Below are 14382 nucleotides of genomic sequence, written 5' to 3' on the forward strand. Positions count from 1 at the left end.
TATAAACACTTCGTATACAAAGTTAATCTAAACATAAATTGTCATGAGCGGAGTATATAAATAAATAAACATTTCTTCTCAAATGGTGACACTTTCCTTTACACTTAAATACATACAGAAAGGTTAAGGCCGCAATAAAGAAAAGCTTGAGTAAACATGAGCTTATGCTGGCATGCATTTACCACAAAATTTCGAAATAAGATTCCGAAATCGTGAATAGTTGAGAAGGAGAGAGGAGAGGGGAAGTTAACTGGTTACATTAGTGTTTGCTGTGACATACTGAGAGCAAGGAACTGGATAATTCATCACGTTTGATTAATATATATATATAGTCACGTGGTTTGTTTTGTGCAACCTCTTATGGTTTCTGTAGAAAGTTCATCGGTCACCTTTGAAAACTTGACCGAGATTATAACATATTCTAATGTGAAAACTATACGTACTATGTTTTATTTTTTAAAAATATCACTTTGTTTCTGCAATTATTACGTAAACAGGTTAATCGACTTTGCATAATTTTATAGAAAATGTTGAATGTGAAACCAATAATATAATTCATTTTTAGTTTTGAAGGCCATTTTTTCATTCGTTTATTCTTACGTGATGAATAAATGAATAGTTAAGATTTTTGCCTCTTAATCGCAATGTTTAGGATTCGAATCTCACGACATGCGAATTAGACTGTTCTTAATGATTTGCTTGGTTCCACCTTGCGAATTCTGGACTATCTAAGCTCTGACCCCGAGTTTCTTCCGAAACTATTCATTATAAATGGACCGCTTTGATGCCTAATAGTGTAACTTCAAAATTTAAAAAAAAAAATCCAGAATAGAATGTTGAACTTCAACATCCCATAGGGGTAAAAATGGATCTGAAAAGGTGGGGGAACGGTAGGTAGCGGCATGACGCCATACCGTTCCCCACGCCTATTTTTGCCCATTGTAATTTTTTACGAACTGAACTGGGGGAACGCCGTACATATATTTTCGAGGTGAAGGACGGCGTTCCCCCGCATCCCCCTCACTTTTACCCCTGCATCTCATGTAAATCGCATCAAGACAACGGTATTCACTATCTGCATTAAATAATGAACTTCATAATTATGTTTTTGGTTGCAAACATAAAAGAAATATGAATATTTCATGATATATTGAACTTCAACGCTTTCCTGAAAAATTTCCATTTTGAAATTACCACTTAGCACCCAAATGGTCCAAATGGTCTCGCAGCCACTGTTGTGGCTAATGATTATTTCAGTTTCACGTTTGTCTTCAGTGCCAAAGCTATAGTGGAATGCGATCGAATTCCAATTTGACGTGGAATCCTGAACCACATGTACTAGCATTAGGAGTGTAATACCAGCTCTCCTGTATCCACTGGCCCTAAAAAGGGACAGTGATTATTTCAAATTTAACCATGGGAATGGGAAGACTTTGAACACAAGAAAGATTAAAACAAATAAATAAATAAATAAATAAAAAGTAATCTGAAAATACTGGTAACCTACGTTGAAAACAACCAGCGGAAATATGATCCCAGAATGGGGAGATAGACACTGAACATCCCTAAAGTCATCGCTGAAAGGCGGGAATGCTAGTTGTTTTCTCACGTGGGAGCTGTTTAATGTGTCTGAAGCTTTAATTAAATGTACTCAGGCAATATTTAAATGAAATGAAATCTTTAAGTTTAACGTCCACGTTATCCTCTTTAGACTAAGGGAGACGATGATTAAAGCAAATGAATAATGATGGAATGAGAAAGTGGGAGGAAACGGGAGTCCTTCGAGAAAACTCACGATGTTGTCCACCACAAACGTATTTGGCCGAGAATCGAACCAGAGACCACACGCACCAGAGTAAGCGCTCAACCACTGAGCCATCGGTGCCCCCCCAGGCAATATTTAAGGAACTAAAAAAAATCCATTAAAAATTTACAACTAAACTGTTGAGTAGTTACTAGTATTAGCAAGGATGTGGCTTGATGGTAAAGTTCTCAGTTCAGTAATACGGGGTTCATTGTGAGATCACAAATTATAGACACAAATCTAATTGCAGTCCTCTGCCTCAGTTTTTCTACTTATACAGGGTATCCGGAACTGGACTGGCAGTTTTCAAAAGTGTATAATTTTAATATGGTCAGAGATACCATAGGAAAAAAAATGCATTTTAAAGGAGAACTCAAAAAGTTTATTTGGTCTTACTTATAAATCATTCTAACTTAGTGTAATTCCACGTGAGCTCCATTTATAACACTTACAATATCAACCCTGAACTCGATCTCTCTCCACGTAGTCTGTAACATCTGAGGTGTTACCTGAAGCAATCGCATTCCTAATACGGCTCTTTAGGTCATCAAGGTTACGCACCTTTTCACCAAAATACACAAGGTCTTTCACATATCCCCACAGGAAGAAGTCCAGGGGGATAACATCAGGAGAGCGTGGAGGCCACCTACTTGGCCCATCACGGCCAGGAAATTAGTATCAAGGCACTTCCTCATTTGTAGGCTCCAATGTGGCGGGGCAGCATCCAATTGGAATATCACTTGAGGTTGCAAATGTTGTAACTGGGGAACAGCAAAATGCTGAAGCATGTCTAAGAACAAATTTCCTGTTATGATTTGCTCTATGAAAAAGAAGGGGCCTATAACAGCATTATGTTTTAAGGCACACCAAATATTCAATTTGGAACTGTCTCTAGAATGTTCTATGTACACATGCGGATTCTCAGATCCCCATATCCTAACATTGTGACTGTTAACACAGCCAGACATGTGAAAAGTTGCCTCATTAGAGAAAACAACGTTCAATAGGAAATTATAGTCATAATCAATCCTGTCCAGAATTTCAGTAGCAACTGCTGCTCTCTGTGGCTTATCGTTAGGCTTAATTTCTTGCAACAATTACATCTTACACGCGCTCAAACGTAATCGTTTGTGAACCACATCGTGTACTGTTGACTTTGGAATTGCCAATAGCCTGCTTGCAGTGCTTTGGAATTGACTTCCCCGGGCTACATGAGAAACACTCTCTTATTGCTTCCACATTTTCTTCTGACACACGCGATTTACCACCGCTGTGTTGTTTCACTACACTTCCCGTTGATAAAAATTGATCCTTCCATGCCTGGATACTGTTGCGTGATGGAGGACTCTTGAGGTAATCATGTCGAAAGTTTCGTTGAACTTGAACAACACTTTTTGTCTCTGCAAACTACCCACACACATTGCGCCTTTTCGACTGCTGACACCATTTCTGTTTATCGGCGATACTAGCGCCGTTGGCGGTAGTTGTTCAAGTATGAAAATTTGCTGAACAAAACTTTTTGAGTTTTCCTTCAATATGAGTGTTTTTTTTTTTTCTACTGTATCTCTGACCATATTAAACTATACACTTTTAAAAACCGTCAGTCCCATTCCGGACATCCTGTGTTACCATAGTTTAATTTCATATCAAACGAGTACAGTCGATTGATCTTATCTTGCAATTGGAAGGCCCTGGGTTCGAATCTCGAAGCCAGTTGTTTTGACTGTCTTCCTCAGTTCCACCAGGATAATGCTGGGATCATATATTTAGAATACGTTTATAGGTCTTGACGGATTTCCTCAAAACAAAGTATTAAAAGAACAGATGAAGATAAAGTTGCAATAGATTCACTGATTGTTCTACTATTTTCAAAATATGTTTTAAATTACATGGTTGACAAAAGAAACTAGTACACATGGCACGGAGCTCGAATACCGACGGGACACGAACAAAATTTTTCACTGTTCAACCAATATCTTGAATAGTTCGCAAGTTATTGAATCAAGTGATGGTGAACTAGTCTAGTGGTTAGAGCGTTGGACTCTTGTCCACGTGGTTCTGGGTTCGATTCCCAATCGGTGTTTCTCAATTTTCGTCTTCCATTCAGTGTCGTAAGCCGAACTGGGGAGTCACTTGTATAAAAGACGTGACGGCCACTACGTCTAGAAAGCTCCTGATAACGCCTGTTAGAAACAAGGTGACGCAGCTCATTGACCACTAGTTCGTCACTAGGCTCGATGTAGTTCAGCTGGTCAGTGACAGATGGCCTTGGAGCGGCTCAGGTTCACAAGTGGCTGTCACGCTAGTGGTTAGTTTTAGGTTAGTACTCCAGTATATAACGCTAGAAATGATGCACTTATCATCTCACTTCCAGTTAATCATGCACGATCTGGATGGCCATAAATCTTTTCGTGAGTTGTAGGCAAAAAGTCAAGTAATTCATTTTTTTTTAAAAAAGGAAAACATGAAAAATTGATAGACTAATTGTGTGTATTTTAAAACTCTTCTGTACAGTATTTTCAAACTTCGAAAAGAATAAACTGACAATGAGGAGAACCTAATTGTATATACAGTAATAAGAAATATATGAAAAATATTTTTGACGAAAAATTGATGACACTAATGCATATCATGCATGTCAAATGCACTTTACTAGTAATATGTGCACACTATTGTTAAGTATTGTGTCACTGTTACGAGTGTTTGTGTCATAAATAGGAATAAATGAGTTAGAAATATATTCTGAATTTACTCACTAACAAAACATTGCTTTCCTTAACAAGAATTATATTCTTGATATATTCTTCAAGGTATTGTCGAAATGTATTAATATATTATCATTTTTTTTTTCAAAATTTTCCCAGCAAACAATATACAAAACTATACAAAAAATATTGTATAGACCCTAATTCTCCTATTTTTTCAAACCGTTTGGTGGAAATGATGCCAAATTGGAACTTAGTAAGAGAGTCTACTTGAGGAAACGTAACTAATATTACCGTAACCATTCATGTTGAAAGTGCCCAACTCTGATATTAAATTATCTAGGTAAGAACGTAAATTCTTCTTCTGTAGTTCTTCCAGTTTATTAGGTAATCCAAATTCTCCGTGGGATGGGATTATTAATTAGATTTAGTGTACTTTGAGAAAAATCTCGGAATAAAATTAGGTTAGAAATTGTTGTATCTAATCAATATAAAAAAAGAAAATTGTAATGCAATCCAGATAAATTTGTAGTAAAAAAAAGCAGTATGTTATCAACAGCAGAGTAATTCTTGCTTTGCATGTACGAGACTTCACAGACGGCTGGCTTTGAATTTATAAAAAGATTTGAATTCCCACTGTGGGATATTGGCGTGAGTAGAATCCCGTGGTTCCCATATTTAAAGCGTTATTAATGCTGTTTGCATCCACAAAACATATTGTATTCCTCTCAACCCATCATCTTCTGTCTCCTTTCTCCTTTAGAAATTTCTTACGCATTTAACCATTAATCAGAGTAGCCAACTATGGTAATATTTTAGTCGAATATATCGTTAAATTAGTAGACAAAACTGTCTTTAAATAGAAACAAATAAGAGGAGACTAAGAAAGAAAGTGATGCCCCTAGACTCTTCTATGAGACCTATAGAGAAATTTGGACTTCCTAAGGCAACGTTACTTGTGTGTTAATAGTTGTCCTTCTTACTACGATACTACTACGATATTTTCCAGTGGTATCCATCAAATTAAATTTAAACTGTCTGGCGCAAAAACCCAGTAAGGGTTGCGGCCAGTTAGATGGCGCGCATTCAATTTGGCAATGTGTAGTGAACAGGCCCGCAACCAGAGGGGGGCTAGGGGGTGCAGACCCCCCTAAACTTTTCGTAGCCCCTCTAAACCTCAGCACAAAAACACAATTTAGATATGTGTAAGATACTTTTTAATGGCTTGGCCCCCTAACATATCCATGCCCCCCCCCCCAAACCTCTGTGGCTGGTTGCGGGCCTGGTGGTGAACGAATTGAGACCCTAACACCATTCGTTCTGGCTTTTTTAAATCTGCTGCACTAGTCGGGAATTGAAACCGGAACCACAATGACGTGACTCCGACGATCTAACAACTAGATTGCGGAGCCATCTATATATTAAATACAGGATGTTCAAAACGCTACGCAACCTAATGGGAAAATATCTCTTATTGCAGGTGTACATAATGAACCATATTGTTGATGACTACGTGATATGGCATACCAAAGACCAATTTTCTGTGAATGCAGAGGTAACTCCTTTAGCACATGTGTATTGCCGCTTGCCTATACCGAAAACTTTGGGCTTTAATATACTTATCCAGGTGGAACCATGTCTCAAGAGTTCAGTACCAATCATCAAGTTCCTTCTGTTCTGGTGTTATAGATTGCATGAACCAACGATAATCTTTTGAGGCCCCCATGTCTTCAGGCAACAGCTGCTGGATTGCTTTAACTTTATAGGGGTACAATCTTAAACACTTGCGCAAGACCGTGTTGTGCGCTGCCAATGGAGAACCCGGACTGACTCGAAAGTCGTGGCACTGATTTTTCTTTTTGGACTCTCAATATATTATGCAACTTGCACATCGATCAACAGTTTTTCTAATAGCAACCTTGGTCGACCGCCTCTTGGAGCGTTTACTACTCTATTATCGTCTCCTAGTCCTCGTAGTACAGTCATTGGGTGCAGGATATATTTGGAGCATCTACTCTGCACTTCTGGCTGCGGGTCAAAGCATAGTTTCTCTGTACTCTGTCACAGTGAATATATGCTATTGCAACAGATAGGCTAACCCATAGCTGTTCAGTTTTTCAGAACTTAGGCCTACTCGTGTAACGAAACAAAAAGAATTAATCAGACTCCCCGTAAGATTGAGTGACTATTTGAACACATTGTACTAATGCAGAATTTTAACATCCTTTCAATGAATATGCATTATTATTACAATATGCAATTGAACAAGTTACTCTAAAACCAAAACTTCGTTACGATTCGTCAAAAGTTTGCATTTCATATGTCTTTCTAGATAGATTTCTACGCACAGTATTGCACATTCTCTATTTTAAAGGATAAATACAGCTATTGATTGATTTCTTTTACAATTTTCCAGTAATTTCAAGTGAAATATATGCCTCGTGATAACGTAAAATTTCATCAATGCACATATGGCAATCCTGCCACCCACATCCCTGCCTAGCGCAAACAATAAGATAAACACAGTCAAAACAACATGTAAAAAAAACAGAAAAGAGAAAAATCTGTGTCCTCGTGATGTTCTTTCAGTTATTACAGACACAAGTATGGAGAGGAGAGTACACACGAACGTAAAATGTGTGTCGGACTTTTATCTGTGTGCATACGTATGTATTTATACATGATATAGACAGAAAGAATATTTTCCCTTTACACAATAGAGAAAGCGGATTTTGCTTAAACTTTGTTTCTCTCATCAAAATGAACAAACAGTGACAGGTTTTTAATTAGTTTCCGTACGCTTGTTTTCTATCTACTGTATACACTAACGAATCATTAGTGTTTGTTTATTAAAAGAAATTTGTTAACAAATCAATTATCTTAACAAATGTATCGCGATCAAATGAATTTCTACTTCACTACTACTACTATTACTACTACTACTACCACCACTATTCTATTACTACCGTAAAATTAGATATTCAACATTGTAGTTACTAAAGCACTGTTACTTAATTTTCTTTGAAATAGTAGTAGTAGTAGTAGTAGCAGTAGTAGTACGAAGTAACATAGACCATTCACGATTAGTGGTTAGTTCATTGATTCCTTTGGAGTTTAACGACCCTTTTTAGGGCCGGGGAAATAAGAAATGTGGATCTACAGCGTAATGTGAGACTCGAGCTACATGAACCTCTGTTACAGAGTCACTTATGCTGACCACATAGTCATGACGCCCACAAGAAGCTCTTGTTATCGAGTGAAAATGGCTATTTGAACTTTATGTAAAATCCGTAGATTTTTAGGTTAAGTTATACCCTCCCGCTCATTCTTTATATCTAACAAGGGAGGGGACAGAGTTGTCTTAGGCCTATCGCGACCAAACTCGGTGGATGGGTAGACCTTGACACTAAATATTATAATCCGTTGAAATTTATTGCAACTTGTGCCTGGAGCCGGGGTGATAGAATTTTTAAAATTTTGGATATTTTGGAGTTTGAACCCTTATAGGGAGATAAGGGGTCCTTTTTATATATCAGTAGATAGTAGTCAGTAAGTACTTTAATTTGATACCCTATATGAACCTGTATCACTCACGATATAGGCGTAAAATGATGAAATGTTTCAAATTTGGAACACACACACATATACATATACATATATATATATATATATATATATATATATATATATATATATATATATATATATATATAACGAATGCATTTAAGATTAAGAGCTTTTGCAATAGTCTCCCTATCTACTACCTACAGATGATTTTTGGTAACTATGGGGTCAACGGTTCTTGAGGTACAGAATTTCAAAGGTATTATAGGATGTTGGAGTTTTATGCTCTAACTGCTACCCCCCCCCCCCTCGACCTATACCTATGAATTATAGCTCATTCTACTTAGCTCAACGTTTTCCATAGTTAGATATATAATACTTCATACATTTTTCAAATCTGTAAGGGATCACTTGTTTGAGAGTAGTAATCACCGTATATGTAAGTTCCAAACTCTTTGTATTTAGGAAACGTGTCGAGTGACTTATGATTAGTTATATTCCACAGGATTCATTCAAATAACAAGGATTGACATATGCAGTTATACAACTACTCCATATAATAATTTACAACTACATGGTAATGAAAATAACGATAAAAATATTTAAAAGAAAGGGTTTTCTCGAACTAGCCACACATGATGTTTGCAGTGTTTTGCACAACGCACAGTCGTTACCAGTCAAGTTGAAAGAATTACTTTGGTATCAAAAATTTACCATTCGCACCAACATCGAACCTACATTTACTCCAGCTGAATCGAATCATTTCCTTGAATATCTGAGAACAAAACTGATTGCGTGTCAAGAACCGACGTTTCATATTTTCATTGCGGTGTTTGAAATCGATGTCAGGTTCTTCGGCTGCAATGTGGTTCTCAATGTATTTCCTGAATGCTTTGAGGGTTGGAAGTAAAATACATAGAGTGACTGTCCTTCTGGTGTGCAACTTGCAGGCTCGTTGTCGATATCAACTTCTGTGTTTCCAGGGATCATGTTATTAATTTCATTGTAAGTACCCCAAGAATCCACAATGAAGTATGACTCAGGAAGTGCAGTCTTGGCATAAACGTCTTTGACTCATTCCTTCAGGAGCAGCTTTGTGCTTCCTGATTTGGAAGCAACATACAAATTCGGATAATTGGGGAAAAGAATACTTGGTTTAGCAGGAATTTTGCCTGAAGGATCTTTGAGACAAACATTAAGGATCGGATGAAGAGTACCTAATAATCGGAAATAATTGGCTGGGTCATATAACTGTTAGTCGTTGCATCAACATTCTGAATCTCAACTTCGATATGGCGACATTCTTTCACAGTCAGAGGACGACGGATATGCATTGGAAACCACAAAGATCGGTGTTGAATATTGTTTCAGATCCATAACGTTTCAGTTTCTCGTTGACTCTGCGAAGTAATGAGTCTTTGAGTCTTTGAGCTTTATGTGCTTGTTTCTTATGAGTCGTGATTTTTCGCAAAGTAATATCGTATGAATTTTTAAACGGCTTGACCTGGGTGCTTTAAAGTGAGAAATGCTACCATATTCTTTCGCTTTCGTCAGTGCCCAGAATCGAATCTTGATATCGTGAATGATTTCATTATTGTCTCTTGCTTTCAAGAATTTTTCATAAATTTGTTTATATACAGCTTTCAACTTTCCTTCACAATTCCCACCTTGCTTATAGTCTTTAATCCAGCGGTTTATCATATGACGAGCGTTATCATACTAATTTATTTCCAATTCCTTGTCATTTCTTGTCTCAAATCTTTCCATGTGTTTTTGTTGGGGTTCATGTCATTTTTGGAATCCAAGACTGCTTTAATCCTCTTTTCATAATCGATACGCTCACCCAGAGACCTACGACGTTTGGTTGGACTTGGCATGTATGACGAGCTTCCAGAACTAGTAGAAGATTCATCATCGTCAAAAGTGACGCAAGCGTTTCTTTCGAATCATGACCAACGGGTCAAATATGCAGTGTTCCTGTGATGTCTACGGTGAACAAGTCAGTACATTGCGCTGCTAAAACTGTATCCCAGATGTGATTGGCTAATTCCATTTCGCTAGGATTTATTGCCTTACCCGGATATTTTTCGGGTGTTCGTAGCAGCTCTTGGAGAAGCTTAACAATGTTCGCAGGATTTATTTTATGTATTACCACCTTGAGTAGCCATTTCGATTGGGCAGGGTGCTGCACAAGTCTATCGGAGTTTAGTGTACCTTTCAGCAGCGAGGTTAAAAGAGATGTGGAGTGGTGGACCTGCACTTTAAAGTAGAATCCATTCCACCCTAATGAGTTCGAATTTCAAAGATCTTTCACCAAGAATCAAACCCGGGACCGCATGCACTAAAGTGGAGAGCTGTCTGTTTCGGGTATAAACTCGAGTAGTAATCTGTATCCCACGTTAAATAGATTCCACATACTCTTAACACTGAAAAGGGACGTTAAACTAAAGTTAATCCACAACCATAAGCTCACTTCTACGTTGTCTGGAAGATGATGGAGAGAGTTAGAGAAATGAAAATAGTGGTTTAAAATTCACCTACAAATTCACATGTCCTGAATCATATCTACGACCCTTTGAGGGCCTTGATAAGAGTTACTACTGAACCTCTATGTCCTTTTGATTGATTTCCGAGCCCTCATCCATGATCTAATGGCTAGGGGCTATGTCTTTTGGGGATAAAATCCCGGAAAGAACCGACTACATTGGTTTAGATCCACTTTAAACTGTAGACCTCTTTTTATAGAGCCTTGCTACTGGCAAAGGACGTAAGAACACATCAATAAATCAAGTCAATGAGATTCTTATTGAATACCGAAGTTACATGGGACAGTATCTATTGTTTAAAGTGGGATCAAAGCTGCTACTTTTTTTTTTTTTTTTTTACTTAAGTCAAGTATACTTAAGATATATCAAACCCGGAACTACTCGTATAGGAAGCAGGGGGGCGCGGTGGCTCAGTGGTAGAGCGTTCACCTCTGGTGCTTGGGGTCCCGGGTTCGATCCCAGACCCCGCCAAGTGAACTTTGTGGTGGACAAACATCGTGCTCGTGGGTTTTCTCGGGGTTCTCCCGTTTCCTCCCACTTTCTTCATTCCACCATTTCACTCATCTCTCATCATCACCGTCTCCTTTAGCCTCACCGGCATAACCGTGGGACGTAAAACTTACAGATTTCATTTCATTTTCGTATAGGAAGCACGTGTGGCCACAAAGAAGCACTATATGTCCTTTTGCAGTGCTATGGACTTACAGTGTCATAGAATAAGTATGCTCTGGGATTGTGAGCCTCATTTCCTACAACTCTTCGCAAAATTTGCGGAGTCAATACAATGCAAATTATGCACTGAAAAACTTTCGTTAGTAAGTGTGTGAAAAAAAAATGCAAGGAACAGATGACTCTAAAACACACAATTTGCGTCAATAATTCAATATTGATTTGACACAGACTGATACAGAATGATTTCTCGTATCTATTACTCTTTGCATTAAAATTGAAATCTATAGTAAAGATCTCTCCATGTTCTCTTGCAATGTCATAGACTAATCAAACATTCGCTTAGTTACGGAGAGAGTGGGGAAATTGGGACCTGGTTCCCCAAACAATCTCCTGTCCTCCAATGTTTCTTGAAGTTGTTTAGTACTTACAGCAGTTAGAGAATGTTTTGTTAATGGACGTGAAAGAACACGAATATGTTAAAATAATTAAAGCAACTTAAATTAACCACCTACCCTGTACATTCATTTACCTTACTAGATGAACATAGCTGCGAATCAATTACTACTGTAACATTGAGTTTGATCCTATTTTTTCTAGGAAAAAAAAAAGTCATGATTTGAGAACATTTTGCCCGGGGGGGGGGGGATTTCGGTATACGGAGGGTAATCAACATTGAGCACGACAGGAGATACACATCCGGAGAGGAATTTCGTAGCTTTGAAGGAAATATTCTCCACGGGCCACATCCTGTCATCAGTAGCGTAGCGTGATATTCCAAAAGGGGGATGCCAAAGTTAGTCATTTGTGCGATATAGTACTACTGCAGACAGCAATACATAGCTATTCCGAATGGAAATATAGGGTTATACAAAAGTTAGGAGGAAGCCCCCCTAATTGGAGGTCTAGTGGGGCATAGAGAAGCGAATGCGTGGATTACGTTAGAATTTAATAACCAATTGTCTCAGCTCCTTCTTGCCACTACCGGTGTGACGAGAAAACTAGGCCCCACTTTTGCATGAACATTGTTTCCAGTATCGTTCCCTTCATTTTTTTTTCTCGTGGGCGGCTTTTTTCTCCACATACCACACATCAATCTCGTTCTTTCAATATATATATATATCGCCCCTAGAAATTTGTCATCTTGGGTCCGGAACTCAGACGCCCGTTCGTGAATATGGGCCTGAGTGCATATATCATTTGAAGATGTAAATACAAAGCACTTAAACCAACTCTTGGGGCCTGTTTCTGTATCCAGATACTGAAGTCAAGGGCAAAAATCTGTCTTCAACGTTGGTGGGATGGGTAAGACTGTTCCATAATCCTTTCCTTTTTTAACGATGTTCAAAATATTTATGAAGTTGAAAAAACTGCTGTGGAGGATTAGGGGAGCAGAGTTGTCTATAACATCGGCAGGAGGGCACATTTTAAGGCTTATTGTGGGGGGAGGGGAGAAGAGACTCATATTACAGTAGATGAATCAAATTTCTGAGGTAAACCTGTTGTACTCGTATATTATATACCAAATGATGTAGATGAAATAGTGGTACATATCATTATTACAACTCAGTGCCGTGAGCACATTCTAAAATTTGAATATATGCATAATAATAATTGACATGTTTCTACTTACGCATCCACAATGATCCACATTAAAATTTTAGGACATTTGTTTTATAACAATGCAAATAATGACTTCCCCAAAACTATGAAAGAAAATCAATCAGGCCTATATTTGGCGCAACAATACTCTTATCTGAGCAAAATTATGATTACCACAATAGCATTATAGGAATTGTTACAGGAATTAAACAAATAGTTGAAAATAGACTACTAATAATTAATGACAATGAAATATTAAAGAATACGATTCTTTTTTAAAAATGAAACAAGTCAAAGGACATCAGTTTCCTTTGTGGCAGTCGGATAGAAATCATCATCACAATCTCAAATCGGATTATTGGGGGTGGGTGGACAAGATTGTAGGGAATATGTTCTCCTTATGTCCCCGAGATTTGTGGCAGTGACTGAAGGGCCCTGGCACAATCTTTGCGAGTGACGGGGAGTGGTGGCTCTCTTGTCCTACCAGATCGGTGACCGTAATTCTACAGAATGCTTTAAATTTATGCCTGTGTCTGTGAGCTCCTTTACGATGAAGATTACAATTACGATGCATTTAGTTACGATTAAGGCATAACTATTTTAATACTATTATTTACATAACCGGCATGCTTCAAAAATGCGTTGAACTAACCATTTCCGTTTTGTTCTATTTCCTTTATATTAGGGCTCGTACGTTCTGTTCAGAAACTATAGCTTAGTTCAAAATATATACAGTTGGAAATACTTGAATATGCCAGCGTATATCTAAAGCAAATGTAGGGTTGCAAGGGATGAAGAGGAGTGAGAAGGGAAGTATTGCGCATGCGCATTCAACAGAAAGCAGACGAAAACCCCGATGCTTTCAGTAGGCCTGGAAGCCCGAGGAAAATAGCATACGACAGGAGGAAAGACAGAAAATGTGCATCTGAGCGACGCGCATGCGTAGATTCCTCTTGTCAAAGTAAGTCGAGAGAGCGCGCCAGAAGATTGCAGTGGAAATAATTGTGATAATTACAAGCAAACAATTTATATATAATGAAATACGTACTTTTTCTTATTAACAGGGGATGCCGGGCATACCGGCGTTCCCTTACGCTACGCCGCTGCCTGTCATTACTATTTTAAACATAACCATATAAATATTTTATGTATAACCATATAAATGCAATAAACTGACTTCTATAAACAGTGTTTCTTTTTTATGAATCAGTTATTGGTATATTTTCATATATTGTGATTCTATCTCCACACACTATCAAGATCTTGTATCAAAAAAGTAACATCTTGGAAATATAATAATAATATTATTAATATGTCTACATGTTAAGTAAGTATAGTGCTTATTATATGTTAGAATTATTATGAATGCTTTTATAACCTGAAATAAGATTTTTTTCCTTTCTGTATTTGAAAAGCCCGGCCCTCCTGTAAAAGTAATGTCCTCCAGAACAATTTTATGGCTACACCTCTGCAATCAAGTAAATGATGGTAA

The 14382-nt window shown here is 37.7% G+C and overlaps 1 protein-coding gene across 5 annotated transcripts in view; it reads left to right on the forward strand.

The window, feature by feature from the left end:
- Nucleotides 1-14382, forward strand: part of LOC145660563 (uncharacterized) — a 385653-nt gene that overhangs the window by 200635 nt on the left and 170636 nt on the right. The gene's annotated exons all lie outside the window — the stretch shown is intronic.

The sequence above is a fragment of the Thermobia domestica genome, chromosome 9 (genome assembly GCF_964235325.1).
Source record: "Thermobia domestica chromosome 9, izTheDome1.hap1.1, whole genome shotgun sequence".
In the NCBI taxonomy this organism is placed as follows: domain Eukaryota; kingdom Metazoa; phylum Arthropoda; class Insecta; order Zygentoma; family Lepismatidae; genus Thermobia; species Thermobia domestica.